At 46.9% G+C, this 17,581-nt stretch overlaps 1 protein-coding gene and 1 long non-coding RNA gene across 3 annotated transcripts in view; both read left to right on the forward strand.

Moving 5' to 3' along the window:
* The window catches only part of SHROOM2 (shroom family member 2), a 163,517-nt gene that overhangs the window by 11,314 nt on the left and 134,622 nt on the right, over nt 1–17,581 (forward strand). The gene's annotated exons all lie outside the window — the stretch shown is intronic.
* Nucleotides 6,264–16,169, forward strand: LOC104653792. Its single transcript, XR_746728.1, has 3 exons — nt 6,264–7,796; nt 8,086–8,127; nt 16,160–16,169. It is a non-coding gene; the product is annotated as an uncharacterized LOC104653792 (long non-coding RNA).

The raw sequence follows: 17,581 nt of genomic DNA on the forward strand, positions 1-17,581 counted from the left end.
CAGTGCTTCTTTTACACCCATGCTGGAAGGAGTGAGGAAAGCATCACTGTGGGTGTCCAATTAGCATGAAGCCTATTCCCTGCACACGTATTATATAAAATGAGACCTCCACACCCATTGGCTTCTTTCCACCTTAGCCCTTTCTCTCAGCTGTTAATTTAATACCGCCCCTCCCGGCCCTCCCCCCCACCCACCCTGTCCCCACCGCCTTGCTCTTGCTTCTCCTCCCCGGGGATGATTTCCTGGGAGCCCTGGAGCATTAGGGCAGGAGGTTGGGAGAATGCCCAGTCTAGATAATTAGTCCTAGGTAGGGCTGACTGGAGGCACAGGGGGTGGGGTGGGTGGCCAGCTGCTGTTGGGATGATTTCAGGGATTGGACCTTCCTCCTGGTGGCAGTGCCCTTTCTTTAACTGCCTTGGTTAAAATGCAAATGTTGCTCCGGAGGGCTACACATTGTCATCATTAACAGAACTGCCTTCATCAGATTAATTAATTATAGTCTTGTATGGCAGACTTTTTTCCCCCTGGTAATAGCACCCAGACACATGAATTAGACCAGCAAAGAGAGGAGAGATAAAGTTGAAAGCCACATGAAAGCCAAGTAAAACTGGCTTCGGGAGGAAGGTGGAGCTGGTGGAGTGGGAATGCTGAGGAAAGACCTTGTCTGTTCAGGTACTGGCCGCCTACAAAGAGGAGTTAGGACAGCCTGTGGAGGAAGGTGGTAGGGAGAGCAGGGACCTAAGTCCAGCTGAAAGCCCTCCCTGGACTTGCAAAAGAGGTGAAACAGATTCTTTACCTATGGCTTGCAGATTCTGAAGCTGACGAAATTCCATGTCTATTGTTGTTAATTGTGCATCTGTTTGCAAATTTGTAAACATGGTGATATTTATCTCTGCTAATTATATAATGCTTTGTGTAGTGTCTTTTTTCTTGTTGCATAATTAAAATGAAAAAAAATTGAAAATAAAGGAAAAGATTGATCCATAGCCCAAAACATGTAATAATCTTATTTCTGAAAGTACAGCTGTATTGATTTTCCCCTGTCTCTATGGAATTCTTTGCTTTGAACCTCATAGATCTAATTTTTAATTGCTTGAAAACCCTTAAGAATTACATTATCAACAATCTTTGGAATCAGATGAAAGGAAGTTTAATTTTGTGTATGCCACTTGACGTTTTAAGAAATGGTATGTTTTGTTGTGGAATATATTGAGTTTTATAATTTAGCTTTTTCTAGGCAGGCATATTTTTAAAAACCCTAATTTCTGGAAAATGGAGTGTACTTTATATTGGTCAAATATGTCAGTCTTTCAAACAACTATGTGCTTTTTTGTATATGCAGCTTTTCTTAACATTTTCATTATGTTTAGATGCCTTGAATCTTGAATTAAAGTTTGGAAAGAAAACATCTGGACTTGAAAAGATAGGCCTGCTGCTGCTTCAATCATATTTATTTTGTGTTGATTTACACGCTGATGCCATTAGGGTTTGGGACGGAGCCATTTCCACTCCCCCTCCTCATTTTTAGTGGCTGGTGTTTTGGGGACAAGTAATTAAAACTTGTACCACTATGCATGGTTGTGAAATCTCAACACAAAGGTAAAGTTCACATTCTCGGCTGGTTCCTGAGTTTGCACCTCCTTGTACCCTGAGGCAGGAACTTGCTTTGCTTTTACCGAGAGTTTAATTCTTTTTTGTTTTTGAGATGGAGTCTGGCTCTGTTGCTCAGGCTGGAGTGCTGTGGCATGATCTTGGCTCACTGCAACCTTTGCCTCCTGGCTTCAAGCAATTTTCATGTCTTAACCTCCTTAGTAGCTGGGATTACAGGTGTGCCACCGCGCCCGGCTAATTTTTATATTTTTAGTGGAGATGGGGTTTCGCCATGTTGGCCAGGCTGGTCTCGAACTCCTAACCTCAGGTGATCTGCCTGCCTCAGCCTCCCAAAGTGCTGGGATTACAGGTGTAAGCCACAATGCCTGGCCTGAGAGTTTAATTTTTAATTTTTAAATTACCCATGTTGTAATTGCTTCGCTGAAAAAAATGTTCAATTCATATGAAAACTATTTCCCCTTCTTTCTGTTTTTACAGTGGCTTCCACTGGTTCTTTTCCTTTGCCATCTACTAGAAGGTTAGATTTCTTGAAGGTCCTTTTATCTGTCCTCTCTCTCTCATCTAGGTGGTCTCGTGCTTCCTTTAAATAACGTGCCTATAGACAATGCTCATATCTGTATGTGCAGCCTCAACTTCTCTTCTTTTTTTTTTTATTTTCAATGACCGTTTTACCAAATCAACTTTTCGTCTGAACTCTGAAATGGCCCTTGTGTGTTGCTGAGGCCCTTTAAACTCAGCACGATCCAAATGGGAATCATTCATCTTCCTTTACCTTCTCTGATTCTGGATTTCTAATCTTGATCATCAGTTTATCCCCAAATCTAGAAGTCATCCCTGATGCCTTTCTCCCCTTAACCTCCCACAGCCAATTGATCACCAATCCTTTGGAGCCTAAATATGGGGTGTGTGTTGCTTTCTTCTCATGCCCAGCGTCACTGCCTCCAGTGGTTTGCTCCAGTGACTGCCCAGGCAATCACAGGAGTCTGTAACTTGCATATTGCTGCTCACCTCTTCACATGGCAGACTCTTGAGACCTCCAGTAGTGGGTGTGCCGAAACAGTGGTCTACTTCTCATGCTCTTGCTGGAAAAGCCTCAGTAATTCCTCATGGGCCACCTTAGCTAGGTATAGAAAGCTTATTTATTTTATGTATTATTATTATTATTTTTTTGAGATGGAGTCATGCTCTGTCACCCAGGCTGGAGTGCAGTGGTGTGATCTTGGCTCACCGCAACCTCTGCTTCCCGGGTTCAAGTGATTCTCTTGCCTCAGCCTCCCAAATAGCTGGGATTATAGGCGCCTGCCACCACCACACCTGGCAAATTTTTGTATTTTTAGTAGAGGTGGGGTTTCACCATGCTGGCCAGGCTGGTCTTGAACTCCAGACCTCAAGTGATCCACCCGCCTCAGCCTCCCAAAGTGCTGAGATTACAGGCGTGAGCCACTGCGCCTGGCCACTTTATTTTTATTTTATAGAGATGGGGTTCTCATCTCTGTCACCCACTGTAGTGGGCGGTATGCAGTGGTGTAGTGATAAATCACTGTAACCTCAAGCTCCTGAGCTCAAATGATTCTACCCCCAACCCCTGCCTCAGCCTCCCAAATAGCTGGGACTACAGGCATGCGATACCATGCTCAGCTAATTATTTTTATTTTTTGTAGATACAGAGTCTCACTGTGTTGCTCAGGCTGGTCTTGAACTCTGGCTTCAAACAATCCTCCCATCTTAGAAGGCTTTTTCTGTTTTATCTCCTGCCTATTTTCCACCCTCATTTGCCGGTAACTCTTCGTGTAACACTGTATTAGTCTGTTCTTATGCTGCCAGACATACCCAAGACTGGGTAATTTATAAAGGAAAGAGGTTTAATGGACTCAGTTCCACGTGGCTGGGGAGGCCTCACAATCATGGCAGAAGAACAAGGAAGAGCAGAAGGATGTCTTACATGGAGGCAGGCAAGAGAGAATGAGAGCCATGTGAAAAGGAAAATTTATAAAACCATCAGATCTCGTGAGACCTACTCACTACCATGAGAACAGTATGGGGGAAACTGCCCCATGATTCAGTTATCTCCCACCAGGTCCCTCACATAACATATGGGAATTATGGGAGCTATAATTGAAGACGAGATTTGGGTGGGGACACGGCCAAACCATACCCAACACTTTAGCTTAGTATGAAAAGTTTTACATGCTTTAGCATCTTCCTTTTCCCTAGCCTTGTCTTCTGCTGTTACCCACCTTGATCCTCCAGTCCTGCATTGTATAATATGGTGGCCACTTGTCATATGTGACTGTTGAACAGTTGAAATGTAGCTGGTTCAAATTGAGATATACCATAAATTAAAATATACACTGGATTTTAGACTTAGTCTGAAACACAAAAGATGTAAAATATTTTAATAATTTCTTTATTATGTTGGAGTTATAATGTTTTGACTACATTGGGTCAAGTAACTAAAATATATTATTAAAATTAACCTGGCCAGGCACGGTGGCTCGTGCGTGTAATCCTAGCACTTTGGGAGGCCAAGGTGGGCTGATCGCTTGAGCCCAGGAATTCGAGACCAGGCTGGGCAACATGGTGAAACCCTGTCTCTACAAAAAAATACAAAAAATTAGCCAGGCGTGGTGACTGGCACCTGTAGTCCAAGCTGCTTGAGAGGCTGAGGTGGGAGGATCACCTGAGCCCAGGAGGTTGAGGCTGTGGTGAGCTGTGATTGTGCCACTGCACTCCAGCCTGGGTGACAGAGCGAGACTCCGTCTCAAAAAAAAAAATAAAATAAAAATTAAAAATAAAAATAAAATTAATTTGACATGTGCCTTTTTACTCTTTGAAATGTGGCTCCTAACCAATTTGAAGGTAGATGTGTGGTGCTCTTATTTCTGTTGGACAGCTCTGCTTTAGCCTTTTTTTTTTTTTTTAAAGAGAGATGGGGTGTTAAGCTATGTTGCCCAGGCTGGACTTGAGCTACTGGGCTCAAGTGATCTTCCCACCTCAGCCTCCTGATGTGGCTGGCACTACAGTCGTGCCTCACCATGCCCAGCTTGCTTCAGACTCTTGTTAGGCAGTGTGGTTTTTAGGTTAGCACATCCGCATCACCTGGGAGCTTGTTAGAACTGCAGACTCTCAGTCCCTGCCCCATACCTGCTGAATCAGAACCCATGGTTTTTTTTTGTTTGTTTTTTGTTTTTTTGTTTTTTGAGACGGAGTCTCGCTCTGTCACCCAGGCTGGAGTGCAGTGGCCGGATCTCAGCTCACTGCAAGCTCCGCCTCCCGGGTTCCCGCCATTCTCCTGCCTCAGCCTCCCGAGTAGCTGGGACTACAGGCGCCCGCCACCTCGCCCGGCTAGTTTTTTGTATTTTTTAGTAGAGACGGGGTTTCACTGTGTTAGCCAGGATGGTCTCGATCTCCTGACCTCGTGATCCGCCCGTCTCGGCCTCCCAAAGTGCTGGGATTACAGGCTTGAGCCACCGCGCCCGGCCAGAACCCATGTTTTAACAACATGATTCAGTCACATGGTAAAAAGTTTGCTGAGTGCTGCTTTAGAGAATGATTTGCTGGTCTCCCAGCATCCTCTGTTATTTGAGGCCTTGCAGAGTTTCTGAGACATTCACAGTTTTGTGGAAGGCTTTGCTCAGATTACATCACCCAGGCAAAGTGGCCCTAACTCTCTGTCCCCAGTCATGTGGAATGCCCTCGGTGGCCCTCTATAATCATTGGTTTTGCAGCATCCTTAAGCCTACTTGACCTGGGAGATCCCTGACAGTGGGGACTGGCTCTGTTTCATTGCTGGTATCACAGGCATATTGCCTGGCATGTAATAGGTCCTTAAATATTAAAGTCCTTTAAACACAGCTTACACGTAGCCTTGAGATGGGATGAATGACTGCACATTGTTACACTGTTCTGAGCACCGTTAGGTCCTTTGTCCCCTTCCTTTTTATGAGGATCATCTAAGACAAGGTAACTTGGGCTGAGAGTGATCTGCCTGGGTCATGCAGGTTGTACATGGAGTCAGGATCTGAAGTCTCCATCTGTGACATCACAGCTGCAGATTTCTTTTTTCTTTTCTTTTTTTATGAGACAGCGTCTTGCTGTGTCACCCAGGCTGGAGTGCAGTGGCGTGATCACAGTTCCCTGCAGCCTTGACCTCCTGGGCTCAAGTAATCCTCCCGCCTCAACCCCTGAGTAGCTGGAACCACAGGCATACACCACCTCAACTCCTGGCTTGGTTATTTTTTTAGTGTTTTTTTTTTTTTTTTTTTTTTTTTTTTGTAGAGATGGGGTCTTACTATGTTGCCCAGGATATGGCCTTGAACTCCTGGGCTCAAGTGGTCCTCCTGCATCAGCCTCCCAAAGTGCTGGGATTACAGTTGGGAGCCACCACCCCAGTAGCATCCCAGCTCTTTCTCCCTCTTTACCTCCTTGCTAAACAAGACACTTAAGCCTATCTTACTGTGTAAACCACATGAGCCATACAAAGATTTCTTAAAGATAATTTTTTAAAAATGTGTAGGCTCAAAAGATTTTAGATTTTTTTTTCTAAAACAGAAATGCACACAGCAGCCTTGCTTTGCGGTAACCCTTGGTTCCGTGGGGATGGGACTGGCTCAGGTGCCAGAGGCTGGTTGGAGAGGCAGGCCTCCATGCTGTCTCTTTGGTGCTTGCCCCCAGGACTCCAGAGAAGGGTGCCCGGTGCTTTTCCCACCCGACGGTGCTCCGTGCCTCCCATCAGGAAGAAAGCAGAACTGACTGCCGCCCACTACCAGATTCAGGAGCCTCTCCTGCCTTCCTGGGAAGGTGGTTTTGATGAGGTACTGATGAGCTTGGGCCTGGTTTTTACAAAATGAGCATAGCCATCAGTTGTTCCATTGCACACAGCCAACTCTTAGGAGGGGCCGCCTTCACAGACCACCTCCGGACACAGAAGTCCGGATTTTAGGCTTTTCTCCTATGCATGCAGTATACTCCGTGGGCATACAAGGGAAAAGCAGTGCCGGTGAGAATCTGCCAGCGCTGTTTGGACAGCACGGGTTCTCGACAGGTGTTGTTTTATGTGCGTGTGGTGGATATAAGAACCGCCAACCAATCTCAGTAACAAATCTAGCCGTTTAAACATCCACAGACATTTTAACGGTCCTAACCTATGGTCACCCATGGTGTCTGGCCTTGGGAAGATGGGCTGGGTGGGTTGAAGAAGGCCCACTGAATTAACTAGATCGTGCCCGGGTTGGGAGAATGGCACGTTCAATTCTGTGGTATCTGATGTCTCTTTCTGTTAGCTCCCCGTCTTCCTTTGACAACTCCCCAGTGGACGAGATCTTTGGGGAGGTGGAGGCTGAAGGAGCATGTGCTTATGGTCCAGCAGGAGGTGGTGTGTCACTTAACACTCCTTTCCAGGACTCAGTCTCGAGCGGGGCAAGGGCTGGGTACAGTCAGCTCTGTGGCCTGCTGTGGGTGATGGGCTGGGGCCCAGAGAAAACAGCTTGGATGCAACGGTCTGCAAGACCAGCCTCCCCAGGCTCCGTGTCTCTGGCTCATTTCTGACCCTTTACCTAAGACTTCCAACAATCCTTATGTTCCTGGTAGCACCTTAGTAAATCACCTTTTCACTTACATATAGGAATTCATTTCCATTGCTTGCAACCAAGAAAACCATGGCCTGAAACAGCCTAGTAGGAAGCCTGCAGACCTGAGATCAGTGGGGCCTTACCACTTTGTCGTTTGTGGCCCTCTGCAAACGTGCCGTCCCATGCACTGCAAGGAAGAGTCTCTGCTTCAGAAGGTCTGAGGAGAGGCATCCTGAGACTGGCTGTGGTGAGCTGGTAGGTGCAGCTATCTCCTGCACACTGACCTTCTTCCCTGGGTGGCTGTCCCCAGACCTCTGAAAATTGGGAGGAACCAGGGTTTCCTTTTAGTTTACCCTCACCAGCACTGTCCAATCTGGAGCCCTGGAGGGTGGAACATTGTAGGAATGACTCCTGGGCTCTGTAGAGCACCTACTGTATGCCAGCAGCTGTGCATTATGCTGTGACTTCCTGGGCTCTGGGAACTGCTGTTATTCCGTATCATCAAGTCACATCGCATCGGAGTGGTGCAGTCAGAATCCACATAGCGGCCAGGCACAGTGGCTCATGCCTGTAATCCCAGCACTTTGGGAGGCTGAGGTGGGTGGATTATTTGAGGTTAGGAGTTCAAAAAATAAAAAATAAAAAAATAAAGGAATCCAAGTAGCATCTGCCAAATCTCCACCGTGCTCCAGGCACTGTTCAACTTTATGTGAACTTCACAGTGGTTCTGCGGAGTAGGTTTATACAGTTGGTATTGGTGCTATGATCTGAATGTTTCTGTCCCCCCAAAATTCCGATGTTGAAAACCCACAAGGTGATGGTATTAGGAGGTAGGGACCGGGTGTGGTGGCTCACGCCTGTAATCCCAGCACTTTGTGGGGCTGAGGTGGGCAGATCACTTGAGGTCAGGAGTTTGAGACCAGCCTGGCCAACATGGTGAAACCCTGTCTCTACTAAAGATTCAAAAATTAGCCGGGCTTGGTGGCAGGCACCTGTAATCCCAGCTGCTTGGGAGGCTGAGGCAGGAGAATCCCTTGAACCTGGGAGGCGGAGATTGCAGTGAGCTGAGATCGCGCCATTGCACTCTAGCCTGGGTGACAGAGTGAGACTGTGTCTCAAAAAAAAAAAAAAAAAAAAAAAAGAGGTGGGGTCTTTTGGGAGGTCATTAGGAATAGGATCCGTGCCCTTATGAAAGAGACCCAGGTAGTTCCTCGTCCCTTCTGTCCTGTGAGGACACAGTGCGAAGGCGCCTCCTGCAAACCAGGAAGTGGGTCCACAGCAGACACTGAATCTGCCATGCCTTGACCTTGGACACCCAGCCTCCAGAGCTATGAACAGTACATTTCTGCTGTTTATGAGCCTCCCAGTCTGTGGTGTTTTGTTACAGCATCTTGAACTAGACAGTTAGGAGCGTTAGGCTTAGAGAGGTTGAGAAACCTGCCCGTGGTTATGGCAGGGCCAGTCTCTTCACTCGCACTGCAGGCACATTGCTGGGGCCCATGAATGTGTTCTAGTTTTCAGAAGAAAATGAACTCTTAGGTCCCCAAAAATGTTTAGAGATAAATTATTTCAATATTTATTTACTGTATATTAATGTATATAAAATAATCGAATATATAACATCAAGTTAAATAGATTAATTGAAATACATTAATGCTCTAGATGAAGTATATAACTTTAATTTGGCATATCACATTAATGTAGTCATCCTTATGCCAGCACAGTCATCACATACAACTTTAATCCTTTTTGTTTTTTGTTTTTTTTTTTGAGACAGTCTCACTCCGTTGCCCAGGCTAGAGTACAGTGGCTCAATCTCTGCTCACTGCAAGCTCCGCCTCCCGGGTTCATGCCATTCTCCTGCCTCAGCCTCCCGAGTAGCTGGGATTACAAACCTGCACCACCACACCTGACTAATTTTTGTATTTTTAGTAGAGAGGCTTTCACCATGTTAGCCAGGCTATTCTCCAACTCCTGGGCGCAAGGCATCCTCCTGTATTGGCCTCCCAAAGTGCTGGGATTACAGGCGTGAGCCACCATGCCAGGCCCAACTTTAATCCTTTTTTATGGAGATGGGGTCTAGGGAAGGCCTGTGGGGCCCTGGGTCACAGCTGGCAAGTGAAGGGACTGGGTTCCCACCCATTCTGTCTGGATTCAGGAGCCTCATGAAGGTCCCTGCCTCGAGTATGTCTGAGCCTGGATGATCCCCGAGCAGGGTCACAGCCAGCCCCGTCGCCATGCCTAGCACATAACAGACACTCAGTAGATGTTTGGTAGGTGCAGGAAAGCCAGCCTGTGAAAGGGCGCTCATCCTTCCTGCATTCAAGCATCAAGCCTGGTATCAGAGCTGGGGTCATTCTGCTGCTTTGCTTCAGGCGTGCGAGTTTGGGGGCACAAGTCAGTGTCTCCAGGACCAAGCAGGTTGCACAGGGGGCTGTTTCCATGAGCCTGGGCTAAGGGGACCTGTCGGGAGGCCGGCAGCCCTGGGAGACAGGAACAGGCCTCAGGTGTTTCTAAGGATCTAGACCTTGGCGTATTGTAAAGACATCACAAAATCAGGCTTCCAGAGGCCTCGTAGCAACAGGTGTGTCACATAGCATGTGCTGTGCCATGGAAATAAAACCCGAGTTCAGGACTGCATGCTGCCTGCTGGTCTAGACTGTAAAAAACTGTCCGTGCCCCAACAAAAAAGTAAAGCAGAGAAATTAGACTCCCGAGATGAAAGCAATTTGCCTTTCTTTCCTGTCTTCTACATTGCTTGTAGCAAGGTGATGCTCTTCTGTGAAAAGGCATTTCTCACTGTCTAAAGGGAGCCCTTCTGTGACCCCCTCTGAGAGCAGCCCTTCTGAGTGTCGTTTCCTATCCCCTCTGGGCTGCCAGGCTCCTGCTGCTAACTTGACTCTTCTGAAGTCTCTTTTTAAGGTTCAATGTCATGGGGAGGTCAGAGAGGGGCGTGGTTCAGCAGGAAAAGAGGAAGAGAGCCTGACTCGTGACCCTCCTGGGTGCCAGGCACACCTGAGTACATGCAGCCCCGAGCTGTTAGCCTGGACAAGCCCAGGCCTGGCACCGCAGGGAGAACTGGTCTGTGGATTCAGTCTCCACAGCCTGATTTCCTCCCAGACTTTGCCCTGCTTGGAGCATTCCGATCTCCAGTGTTTGAGGGTTTCATCCAGTAAGTGCAGTAGTGCTGCACTCTCTCAGACTAAAGGTGTGCTGTGCAGCCTGGGAGTTCCTTTACTTGGGGGTGGTAGGAGAGGCTGGAGGAAGCCTGCCTGCACTTCTTTTTTCTTGAAAAAAGAGTTTTTTTTAATTATTAAAAATGGAGGCTGTGCGCTGTGGCTCACACCTGTAATTCCAGTGCTTTGAGAGGATCATTGGAGCCCAGGGGTTCGAGACCAGACTGGGCAATATAGTGAGACCATGTCTCTACAAAAAAAAAAAAAAAAAAAAAAATCAAAATTAGCCAGGCGTGGCGGTGCATGCCTGTAGTCCCACCTGCTTGGGAGCCTGAGGCTGGAGGATTTTGCTTGAGCCAGAGAGTTGGAGGCTGCAGTGAGCTGTCATTATGCTACTGTACTCCAGCCTAGGTGACAGAGTGAGACCCTGTCTCAAAAAATTTTTTTAAAATAAATGGATATAATGGCTGGGCACAGTGGCTCACACCTGTAATCCCCGCACTTTGGGAGGCCAAGGTGGGAGGATCACCTGAGGTCAGGAGTTCGAGACCAGCCGGGCCAACATGGTGAAACCCCGTCTCTACTAAAAATACAAAAATTAGCCAGGCATGGTGGCAGGTGCCTATAATCCCAGCTATTCGGGAAGCTGAGGCAGGAGAATCGCTTGAACCTGGGAAGCGGAGGTTGCAGTGAGCCGAGTTCGTACCATTGCACTCCAGTCTGGGGGACAAGAGTGAACTTCGTCTCAAAAAAATAATAATAAAAATAAATGGATATAATTCACATGTCACAGAATTCACCATGTTAAAGGGTACAGTGTAGTGGTATTTTTCTGTGTATTCACTGACTTGTGCAATCGTCACTTTAATTCCAGAACAATTTTTTTTTTTTTTTTTGAGACAGAGTCTCGCTCTGTCGCCCAGGCTGAAGTGCAGTGGCCGGATCTCGGCTCACTGCAAGCTCTGCCTCCCAGATTTACGCCATTCTCCTGCCTCAGCCTCCCGAGTAGCTGAGACTACAGGTGCCTGCCACCTCGCCCAGCTAGTTTTTTTGTTTTTTTTTTTTTTTAGTAGAGACGGGGTTTCACCGTGTTAGCCAGGATGGTCTCGATCTCCTGACCTCATGATCCGCCCATCTTGGCCTCCCAAAGTGCTGGAATTACAGGCTTGAGCGACCGCGCCTGGCCATAATTCCAGAACATTTTTATCACCCCAAAAAAGAATCCCTACATCCATTAATACTCCCTCCCCATTCCCTCCCTTCCCCCAAATCCCACCCCCGTACTGATCTGCTTTCTCTTATTAGTCAGGGTTCTCTAGAGAGACAACTAATAGGAAATACCTATGAAGAGGAGTTTATTAAGTATTAACTCACATGATCACAGGGTCCCACAACAGGCTGTCTGCAAACTGAGGAGCAAGGATGCCAGTCTGAGTCCCAAAACTGAAGAACTTGGAGTCTGATGTTCGAGGCCGGGAAGCATCCAGCACGGGAGAAAGATGTAGGCTGGGAGGCTAGGCCAGTCTCTCCTTTTCATGCCTTTCTGTCTGATTTAGATTAGATTGTGCCCACCAGATTAAGGGCAGATCTGCCTTCCCCAGCCCACTGACTCACATGTTAATCTCTTTTGGCAACACCCTCACAGACACACCCAGGACCCAGGATCAATACTTTGTGTTCTTCGATCCAATCAAGTTGACACTCAGTATTAACCATCACAAGTCCACCCCTTGTCAATGTGAGATCATACATAATCTTCAAGTAAAGACAATAATAAGGTCGCAATTATGCCTAACATAATACAGCTATCCTTCATACAACCAAAAATGCACCAATCCCCAACCCAAATACTATTACATAAAGCTGATAATACTTAAATGCTGATATGAAGTCAATAAATCTTTTTTTTGAGACAGAGTCTCGCTTGTTGCCCAGGCTGGAGTGCAGTGGCACGATCTCAGCTCACTGCAACCTCTGCCTCCTGGGTTCAAGCAATTCTTCTGCCTCAGCCTCCCGAGTAACTGGGACTACAGGCGTGCGTCACGACGCTGGCCAATTTTTTTTTTGTATTTTTAGTAGAGACAGAGTTTCACCATGTTTGCCAGGCTGGTCTCGAGCTCCTGACCTCAAGTGATCCACCTGCCTCGGCCTCCCAAAGTGCTGGGATTACAGACGTGAGCCACTGTGCTTAGCCTGAAGTCAATAAATCTTATGTCATGTGATAAAGGAAAAGAAATTAAAATAAAGATATTTTCCTAGTACAGGTGTATACATGCACAAACATGCTTTTAGCAAAAGGAGGAGGAAATACTCATGACAGTTACAGTCCCCATTTCTGCAGCTGGTCGCATGGTCGTAGCTGGTACTGATGACTACCTTCTTCTACTACCCATTCTGTATTCCCTTTACCTTCAGCAAGCTCCTTAGCTGGTTGTGTTTTTTTGCCTGGTGGAGTGACTCATCATTCCTGAAGGGTCTGGGTCATTTGTCGTCCGGGCTGGATTGGGCTGTTGTAGTGTTCCCCTAACCTTAATCACAGGGCATGGTAATACTAAGAGATGCCCTAATGGGTCTCCTGTATTCCATGCATACTCTTCCCTAGCTCCGTTGTGGAGTAGTAGACTGATTTTATCTTGATAGTCTGGGTCAGTCACCCCAGCCAGCACTGTAACTCCCTTTTTAGCCTGTTGACTTAAAGGTAGGAGGAGCCCAAAGCAGCCAGGTGGCAATCTGAACTTCCAGTTTAATGGAATCATTGTTGTGTCTCCTGGTGGCAGCATTCCTCCCTCTGGAACTAAGACCCCTAGGCCAGCAGAATGTAATGTCGCAGGAACAGGAAGCAAACATTTTGCTAGTGGATCACTAGGGGTGATGGTGAGTCGTGCCGCGTCTACTTCCACCCCTTGATTCCTGGACCCGTGAATTCTGGCTATGGGAGAAACAGTACCATACATTGGATGCTGATTCAGAGCATACATGGCCTTCTGAAGAACTTTGCCCCAGCCCTGCAAAGTATTGTCACCTAGTTGGCGTTATAGTTGACTTCAAAAGGCCATTCCACCATTCCATTAATCCAGCTGCTTCAGGATGAAGGGGAACATGGTAAGACCAGTGAATTCCATGAGCATGAGCCCACTGCCACACTTCTTTAGCTATAAAGTGAGTGCCTTAGTCAGAGGCAATGCTGTGTGGAATACCATGATGGTGGATAAGGCATTCCATGAGTCCACGGATGGTAGTCTTGGCAGAAGCATTGCGTGCAGGATAGACAAACCCATATCTGGAGTAAGTGTCTATTGCAGTGAGGACAAACCTTTGCCCTTGCCATGATGGAAGAGGTACAATATAATCAACCTGCCACCAGGTAGCTGGCTGATCACCCCGAGGAATGGTAACATATCGAGGGCTCAGTGATGGTCTCTGCTGCTGGCTAATTGGGTATCCAGCAGTGGCCGTAGCCAGGTCAGCCTTGGTGAGTGGAAGTCCATGTTGCTGAGTCCATCCATAACCTCCATCCCTGCCACATGGCCACTTTGTTCATGGGCTCATTGGGCGATGATGGGTAGCTGGGAAAAGAGGCTGAGTGGTGTCCACAGAAAGGGTCATCCTATCCAGTTGATTCTTAAAATCCTCCTCTACTGAGGTCACCTGCTGGTGAGCACTCACATGGGATGCAAGTATCTTCACAGTTTTTGACCACTCAGAGAGGTCCATCCACAAACCTCATCCCCGAATTTCTTCGTCACCAATTTTCCAATCATACTTCTTCCCATGAATTCAGCCCATGAATCAGTATATAATCACACATCTGGCCATTTTTCCATCCATACAAAGTGCACAACCAGGTGCACTGCTCCAAGTTCTGCCCACTGGGAAGGTTTCCCTTCACTGCTGTCCTTCAGGGGTGTTGTAGAAAGGGGCTGTAGTGGTGCCACTCTCTATTTTGGGGTGGTGTCTGCATATCATACAGAACCATCTGTGAACCAGACCCTAGTCTTCTCTTCCTCTGTCAACTGATCATAGGGAACTCCCCATGAGGCTATTAGTGCAGGCTCGCGGAGAGAAGGCAGGGTGGCAGGAGTGGAGACCATTGGCATTTGAGTCACTTCCTCATGTAACTTACTTGTGCCTTCAGGACCTGCTTGAGCCCGATCACGTATATACCACTTCTGTTTGATGATAGAATGCTGCTGTGCACACCCAGCTTTATGGATAGATGGGCCAGAAAGCACCCAGTTCATGATAGGTAGTTCAGATTGCATGGTGGCTTGATGAGCCATAGTCAAATATTCAGTTTCTACCAAAGCCCAGTAACGGACCAAGAGCTGTATCTCAGAAGGAGAGTAGTTGTCTGCAGAAGATGGCAGGGCCTTGCTCCAAAATCCTAGAGGCCTCCCCTGTGATTCACCTATGGGGGCCTGCCAGAGGCTCCAAACAGTATCCCTATCTGCCACTGACACCTCAGGCACCATTGGATCATATGGCCCAAGTGGCAGGGCAGCTTGCACAGCAGCCTGGACCTGTTGCAGAGCTACGACCATGCGACCAGCTGCAGAAATGGGGACTGTAACTGTCATGGGTATTTCCTCCTCCTTTTGCTAAAAGCATGTTTGTGCATGTATACACCTGTACTAGGAAAATATCTTTAATTTCTTTTCCTTTATCACATGACATAAGATTTATTGACTTCAGGCTAAGCACAGTGGCTCACGCCTGTAATCCCAGCACTTTGAAAGGCCGAGGCAGGTGGATCACTTGAGGTCAGGAGCTCGAGACCAGCCTGGCAAACATGGTGAAACTCTGTCTCTACTAAAAATACAAAAAAAAAATTGGCCAGCGTCGTGACGCACGCCTGTAGTCCCAGTTACTCGGGAGGCTGAGGCAGGAGAATTGCTTGAACCCAGGAGGCAGAGGTTGCAGTGAGCTGAGATCGTGCCACTGCACTCCAGCCTGGGCAATAAGCAAGACTCTGTCTCAAAAAAAAGATTTATTGACTTCATATCAGCATTTAAGTATTATCAGCTTTATGTAATAGTATTTGGGTTGGGGATTGGTGCATTTTTGGTTGTATGAAGGATAGCTGTATTATGTTAGGCATAATTGCGACCTTATTATTGTCTTTACTTGAAGATTATGTATGATCTCACATTGACAAGGGGTGGACTTGTGATGGTTAATACTGAGTGTCAACTTGATTGGATCGAAGAACACAAAGTATTGATCCTGGGTCCTGGGTGTGTCTGTGAGGGTGTTGCCAAAAGAGATTAACATGTGAGTCAGTGGGCCGGGGAAGGCAGATCTGCCCTTAATCTGGTGGGCACAATCTAATCTAAATCATGTCACTGGGATCATAGAATATGTGGTCATTTGTGTCTGGCTTATCTCATTATAATGTTTGGAGATTAATCCATGTTGTAGTGTGTATCAGTCATTCCTTTTCATGGCTGAATGCTATTGTCCTATGGGAATGGACCGCATTTTGTTCATATCCTTTGATGGACATGTGGGTGGTTCTCCTTTGTGACTCTTGTGAATAATGCTGCTGTGTGGACAAGTTTTCGAGTCTCCTGAGTATTTTCCTTGTGTTTCGAGCTTTTTAACCTCACCGCCCCAGGCATAGCATTTGTGATTTCCTGAGCACAGGGGTGGCGCATCTCTTATGAATCAAAAGAATAGGATTGGTCATTTTGGCTTCACAGCTGTTGAAGCAAAATTAAAACTCACAATTTTCAAAGGTCATAGGATTTTTTTCCTGACCCCGGTGGGTGTGGGTCCCTGAAGGGCTCCAACAGAGGTGGTCAGCATGTCTGCTGAGCCTTCAGGAAGACATGCATGGTCGCCGGCATCCTAGTGGTCCTTGTGGTGGCAGTTTGTGATTAGCTCAGCCTCATCCCCTGCTGCTGCTGCTGCTTTCTGAGCAGGAGCATGGGAGTCTTTCAGCCTCCCTGTGAAGTGGACACAGGGTTGATTCTGGGGTTCAGGCACTGAGCAGAGTCCCTGTAACCCAAGGGTGATAGCGCTCGGGAAGGTGTCCCCCCTTAGACATGAGCTGCTCTCTTGTCATTTTCCACTCTTTCACTTCCCAGCAACAACATAGCTTCAGACCAAAATCAAAACCTTCACCTCTTCATCATTTCTGGTTATGTTTCAGAAACCCCTACTATGGGGGATCCCTCAATAAACTTAAGTTTTCCAGATTTGGGGGACATTGGCAGTATCTTCATCATAGCATTGTAGGATTTATAAGGTTTTGTGTTGAATATTTTTATTTATTTATTTTTTTAAGAAACATTGTCCTGCTCTATTACCCAAGCTAGAGTGCAGTAGTGTGACCTTGCCTCCCTGCAGCCTTCAATTCCTGGGCTCAAGTAATCCTTTTGCCTCTGCCTCCTGAGTAGGTGGGACTACAGGCACCCGTCACCCATGCCCAGCTAATTTCTGTATTTTTTGTAGAGACGGGATTTCACCATGTTGGCTAGGCTGGTCTCAAACCCCTGACCTCAAGTGATCCACCCACCTTGGCCTCCCAATGTGCTGGAATTACAGGTGTGAGCCACCACACCCGACCTCCCTCTACCTTTTTTTTTTTTTCTTTCAGTATGTCTAAATATTTTGGAATTGTAATTTAAACCATCAGGGCAAAAGCTGAAAATTAATGCTTAGGTTTGCTAGTAAGTGCACCCTTCCCTGTTTCCCCCAAATAAAATCAGTTTATTGTTTAATTGCACCCCAAAGTGAGTTCTCTCAGTACGAAGCAACTACTACATACACACAAAATGGTTGTTAATGTAATAACTTCCCTGGCTCATCCAACGTGCAATGCACACGACTTCAAAGACTACAATTTAGGGCAAGTGTACATGAAATGAGAAAGCAACTCTCCAAGTTTCAAAACCTGCTGTTAAATTATTTCTAGGACACTCAGGTCATATTTACTTCTCAGTAGGATGTTGCACCGTCATATGATTATCAGTCTACCTCACAGTGTACATTACCAGATGCCAATTGGAGGGACTAGAGATAAAACTTAAGTAGTATTATTTCTTTTCTTTTCTTTTTTTTTTTTTTTGAGGCGGAGTCTCGCTCTGTCACCCGGACTGGAGTGCAGTGGCCAGATCTCAGCTCACTGCAAGCTCCGCCTCCCGGGTTTACGCCATTCTCCTGCCTCAGCCTCCCGAATAGCTGGGACTACAGGCGCCCGCCACCTCGCCCAGCTAGTTTTTG

Source organism: Rhinopithecus roxellana, chromosome 7 (genome assembly GCF_007565055.1).
Source record: "Rhinopithecus roxellana isolate Shanxi Qingling chromosome 7, ASM756505v1, whole genome shotgun sequence".
In the NCBI taxonomy this organism is placed as follows: domain Eukaryota; kingdom Metazoa; phylum Chordata; class Mammalia; order Primates; family Cercopithecidae; genus Rhinopithecus; species Rhinopithecus roxellana.